The sequence below is a fragment of the Helicoverpa armigera genome, chromosome 6 (assembly GCF_030705265.1).
Source record: "Helicoverpa armigera isolate CAAS_96S chromosome 6, ASM3070526v1, whole genome shotgun sequence".
NCBI classification, from domain to species: Eukaryota; Metazoa; Arthropoda; class Insecta; order Lepidoptera; family Noctuidae; genus Helicoverpa; species Helicoverpa armigera.
The window spans coordinates 6,187,585-6,194,036 of NC_087125.1; positions in this window are offsets into that span (position 1 = coordinate 6,187,585).

The following is a 6,452-nucleotide window of genomic DNA, read 5'->3' on the forward strand; positions in this document are numbered from 1 at the left end:
CCCGAATGCACATAAATAAAGTTAATGAGGCAAAATCATGGCGTACAGCGTTTCAACCTACATACCTAGGTAGTTGCTGTTTGAGACATCGTATATTTTAATTAAGCAAGAGTTAAAATTACCCCAGAACCTTTGGCAGTGCCGAATTTCCAAATCTTGATCTTATGCATTTTTTATTATTGTAGGTATGTAGGTACGCATAATTATCAAGTACGAGGCTCTTGTATCATGCATGAACCCTTTGAACTATTACGACACCTACCTGTCCACATAGTGTCAACAGAATGCACCTACACGCACATACCAGAACCCGAATTCAATTAAGTGTTCAAAACGGATACGGTACAGTGACAAAAACAACAAAAAGTGTTTTGCGGATCCAATTAGAATCCATTTTGTTGTGATTAAAGATAGCTTTGTGGCCATTGTTTTGTGACAATGGCGGCTTGGCGTGAAGGATGCCGCGGGGGCCATCGCTCACCGGCTGTCAGGTGGTAATGGCCGGACCCTTGGCACGCTTAGTGAAGCCACTCCATCATCGACACTCATTTTATTAAATGTTTGCCGATACCAGTGACGGCCTACCATTGCGACACTTCGTTAACTATAAAACACGCTTCTGTAGAGATTTTTCACTGTCCATAATACCGATAACAAAGTTCGGCCGAACTATTAGTTCCGCAGTCTTCTGTTGAAATGAAGATAGGGTAAACAAGTCGTTCTTTAAGTAAACAAATAATTAAGACACACTTTGTAAGGAAAATTAATTACCATAAATGTTTGCCACATTACGAACACTAGGCAAGGTTTATTATACGTATTTTACGTTGATAGCCTCATGCAGAATCCTATTAGGTTTTATTGCCTACACCGATCATATTCAACACATTACAGTGTGTATGCACATCACTCCAAAGTCGAAACTCCGGATATTTAGACAAAAGACTAGCAATACAACTAAGTATCTTTTACTTACACACCTACATTACAACTATCATTACTTATCTGGCAATTTTCCAATAGGATCATGCGTAGTTTGTGGATGCAAGAGGAGCGAGTGATCTTCAGTAGTATTTCTTGAAAAGCCTGGAGGTCATTTTTACCTCTTTAATAGCCGTTGTTAACCAAGCGGGTAGAGCATTCGTCTTATCGTGATCTCGTCATATTCATGCTCACTAGCACCAAGCCGGACGTATAGATGTAATGGAAGTGAAGCCAACTCCAATATAGTCGTAGCTAAGGAAAAGCTTCAGGTCATGACTAATTTGCTGTCATAAGTCTATACAATTTTGTTATTCACACTTTCCAACTTGTTTTGTACGAAGATAATGACATATCTCTACTTTAATGTTGATATTACAAGCGTAAACACGGGCCCAAGTAGTCATAGTGTCATGTAGTGGTCTATTGCAATATCGTTAAAGTTAATAAGCTTTTTAGTCTTTGGACTTTATAGCCCGTTTAACGAATAAAGTTTAACTATAGTATGTAACTTTCGATGTAACTTAAACTTAAGTAAAAAAGGATTGGTTACCGACAGTAGGTACCTACAAAGTTGTTGAAAGTTACAGGTGTGAAGTTGAACTGAGATATTTTAAAACAATTTTTTATTATTTATTAATTGGTAAAAGGATACAATAAGCCAATTATATACTATCTTTAGCAAGTCGTAATCGGATACTCCAGTATATCTACAATTCGGCACCCGTTGCTAGTTTCCCGTGTACTGCAATGAACCTTAATAGATAAGCGTGACAGCTGCAGACAATTCATTCTCATTAGCTTATTCATGACAAAATTATAAAATTATTCCCAAATTAGAGTTACAAAATTCAAACAGCGAGCAAACGGGTATTTTACAATGTAACCTAAACGACTTTCGGTATACGAGATGTCGCAGGCCTTGAATCTACAAGCGTTTACAAAATACACAGCTAAATCGTGGAGCTCTCCTTCGCCAGCCACTATCACATTTGAATTTTGCATTAATACGTACCTACTCGGATATAAAAAGACTCTAAAATACATGCCACTATTTTAATTCTAAACAAATATGTTGCACCTGATTTTATGGACTTTATCTACATATTCTGTGAATTTTTCATTTTGTAGGCAAATGTATCGTTACTCCTGCTTAAAAATTATGTAATACATTTTTACTGCAGCATTGCAAAAACATGTGACTTAAAAAAGCGGAAATTAATAATGTCTACCTACCTCAGAGTCATCAGAGTAAGTAGAGAGAAAACAAGTGCATTTACATGATTAAGTGGAAATGTTCTGATTAATGGTTTCTCCTGCTGACCCCTCTGGAAAACGCAGTAAGCGGTGATTAAGTTTTTATAAATATTCATTATCAATTTTATATACTGTTCGTAATATACGTCGGAACTGGTCCGTTTTCTCTTTCGTCGAAATCGTGCAAGTGCAGGACAATAAATCAGAAGTGTAAAGTTGCCTCAATTTACGCTCATTATTTCAGTCTTTACGTGCAATTTGCCGTGGGCTAATTGTATTAATTAATGTCCATTAAGTTTGGATGCGTTGAAGCTGTTGTCATTTTGTTTCTTTTCTTAATTTTGACCTCGTGCCGTTTGCATTCAGACAAATATAGTTATGTACAAAACATACACATCAATTAAAAACGAAGATATTTTTTGGTTTAGAGCTTTATGTGGTTATAGGTCCACATACACATTTAGGCACACATGTGCATCAATCCAAATTTTTATGTTCCTATAAGAAATAACTGTGTGTAGGTACATATAGCTGCTACTACTATGTTAGGTAATACAGCAACTTTTGATAGTATCTATATAGAAATACTGCAACTAATCTGTTATATATTTTTAAATCTGATAGAATGTCATCCGACTTTTAGTAAAACAACAACCACCTTACTACATAGGTACGAAAGAAGATGGCCTAATCTTGATAAAACGGGCTTTAAAAGTATAGTGTACCGCATCACATGAAGTACAGAGACCTTATGGATCTAAAGAGTCAAGATTAGTTTTTCAGTGTTTTTAGTAGTGGTCTTTTTTTTTTAAATTTCGTTTTTGTTTTGAAGGGTGATAACACCATGTTCTTAAAAGTACTCGGATAATCTATGCTGTAAATATTCGTCGCTGATATTAAGAGCACTACTACGTGTATGTTTTCCAGCGCAAAGGCACCAGGCTTGAATGTAATTAGCGATTTTGCACAGCGCTGTCGGCGCGGGCGCAAGCGGCGGCGATGGGCCTGGTGACCCCGCGCCCGGGTCAGGCGGCCCGCAGGCCCAACCGGCCGACCGTGTTGCACCACTTGCAGCATTACTGGAGTGAAACCTTACATAAATATCTGGCTTCGTGTCAACTATAAACCTAAGCCGTCACAACACACCTGCATCAGAAGTTATTATTGATCGAGAAATTAAACATGATCAAAAGAAATTGCCTACATCAGAAGAGCCATTAACGTTTTAATGTCTCGTAATAAAAGCGTCTCTATCATTCGTTTTCTTATGCCAATGTCTGTGAAGAGCATAGGGTTGGATCATCTTCTATTGCTTGATTCGCTAACTGAACTTGGTACCTTCAATGCAGAGAAGGGTATGTAAATGATGGGTAATTAATACATATAACCAAATAAATATATAATTAATGAAAAAAGATTTCAATATTTTTATACCTCTGACAGCCCTAGGTGAACTAAACGTGGGAGAGGGCACTACCAATCGACCTAGTGCATAAATATAAAACAACTTCATTGCACACACATAACACCAATATTTATGGTCAGGACTGAAGTCAGGTCACTAGAGAGCAGAGGAGCATTGACTTCAAACGTATTTTAGTACTTTCATGGCAAATTTGAATATTGCGAAGACTTTGATTAACCAAGTGATCGTTGTAGGTAGTAGTTGCGCGCCGTTTCAGGTGGATGTCTAGCACCGTGGGACAAAGGCATTGTTGTGGGCATCTGGGCCGCGGCCGCAGCACACGCCTCTGCTCCGAGGCGGGGCGGTGAGCATACCCATTGGTTACCGTCGCCAGAGCGTGACAAGTTTCATTGGACAATCCTACCAACAGTGAAAGTGACGAAACGCTCTTTGCACGAAGCACCTTGGGCAGAATTAACTACGACAATTAGGCCACTATTAAGCCTTAATCCGCCGCAATTAACAAACGTAAACGTAGTGTTTAAAATTTTGAAAATAATTTATTATGGAATAAGAAAATTATCCGTGTCTGATGTGAGACTGTTGGAAATTTTGCGTCCTAAGTACTACCTAAGTAGGATGACACAGGTGGAATGTCTTTGAGATTTGGGATAGGTATCTACTGCGAAATATATGTTTTGTTTATGTTGTTAGCAGATAACAACTGCTAGAGATCATGGTCGTCCAAAAATTTGGAGATTCATCCAGATTAGATTTAATGATACATCAGGTCAATAATAAAGCGTTATGGGAAACTAGATAATTAATTACCTATAGGAATCTACTAAAGTCAATTACTCAATATTGTACATAAGCTGATTCAATCACTTTAGTCCAGGAATTATTTACATAATCTAAAGCCCTAACTTCGATATGCAACAAGATAATTCCAACAATTTGCATACCTACACCCAACAAGTAATGTCAATGAACGACGGCACCTACTTTTGAAGTACAAACCTAATTTCCTTAAGGCATTATTATAAACAAATAAGACCGACTAATGTACAACAAAAAGCATTAAGATGCAAATTGATACAAGCATAACGAGAAAATTAGCATTATGAGCGACAATATTGAAGGGTGACTCAGCGCGTCAGTCCATCAGCTCCGGTTGTGCTCACCGAGCTATTGTGATGCAATGTAACAGCAAGGCGAGTAGACAAGTCGACTGGCAAGCCCGCCCAAGCCCTCGATCAATAGCCGTGAAATTCGATTATAAAAATTGAGGCCATGAAGCTTATTAAATTAAGGTGACAGTAAGAAAATCCAACTACCCACACTGGCGACAAGTAAATCTTCGGATAAGTATCGACCTACTACCCAAACTACTCTAATGTAGGTACATAGATACTTAAGTAATATACCTACCTACCTACTCATAGGTGGGTACCTACCGACCCGGTATGAAAAGATGGCGCGTAATGGTGTCTACACACCAAAGCCGCTGATGCCGGCGGCACAGCCCGGCGGCCCAACCCGCCGGCCGTATTTTGTACAATCATGCCGCCGGCTTTCATAGAGTATTTGAAAATTACTAGAACACCACATGCCGCGGCAGTCGTGCCGCCGGGCTGTGCCGCCGGGTCAGCGGCTTTGGTGTGTAGACCCCTTAACTTAACAGGCTGTAAATGCTGTAACGTTGGTTAATCATCATAAATCAATTGGAACTAATCACATCGTAAAGTATCAGTTAATAAGAAAATGTAATGTAGGTACATAACTCCCTACTCAGTATCCTGTGTAGGTATTTTGTGAGAACTTTGTTGATTGAGGCAGGTAAGTTTATATCTATCGTCACTAGCGAGAATAAGACCTATGTACCTATCTAGATACTGTACTGATTGATAACAAAACATACCTATCAGTCAGAAAAAAACAATCTATTTCTACTTCTTGTTACAGATAAAAGGTAGAATAAAATGAGTAGACACTAGTAAATGAGAGTTGCGGGCTTCAGCTTCGTGTCCACGATACGGTAGATCCCTCACTGGATAAGTAACTACAGCCTGAACGCACCTGAAATACTTAGTAAGAACGCAATAAGCTACCGAAGAATAATTTTACAGACACATTAAGATACCGCTTTCAGGGTATAAAAAGTACCTGATCTTAGATCTTAGAGACTGATCACCAAACATGCCAGTCATGCCTTGACGTCATATAGTCTTTTAATTTCATTTATATTATACATAGGTATTTATAACATTATTCGGAGCATAGATTTGCTCTAGAAGTCACTATGCAAAAATCCAAGCTATCATTTGCACAGCTTTGGTAGTTGTTACAGATAGTTTATGATAGACGTCTGAATGTCTGACTAGTTTTGCCCGAGGAATATTTTTACAGGTGAAAGATTTAATGCTAAGTGTACCTACAATCGATAACGACTATAACATAATTTATGATTAACCGTACGGCAGCAACGCTTTCTCACATAATTATATGCTTACTATTTTAAGACTGTCTGACGTTGGCTGAACAATGCAGCAGTCAAACAGTAGCAGTACAGCAGTATTCCTAAAAAAAAAATAAGCAGCTGCATAGCTTCAGATAACTTCTGAGACAAGAACGTTGGACACAGACTTTTCTTTTAGTAGGTACATACAGTACAAGGGAAAAGACGATAAGGTAGGTAAACGTAAACCACCCAAAACAAAAATGTGAAAGACTGCCAAGTTCGATAATATGGGAATGCTTCGCCTATAAAAGAAGTGAGATCTGAATAAGTACCAAGTTCCATACACAT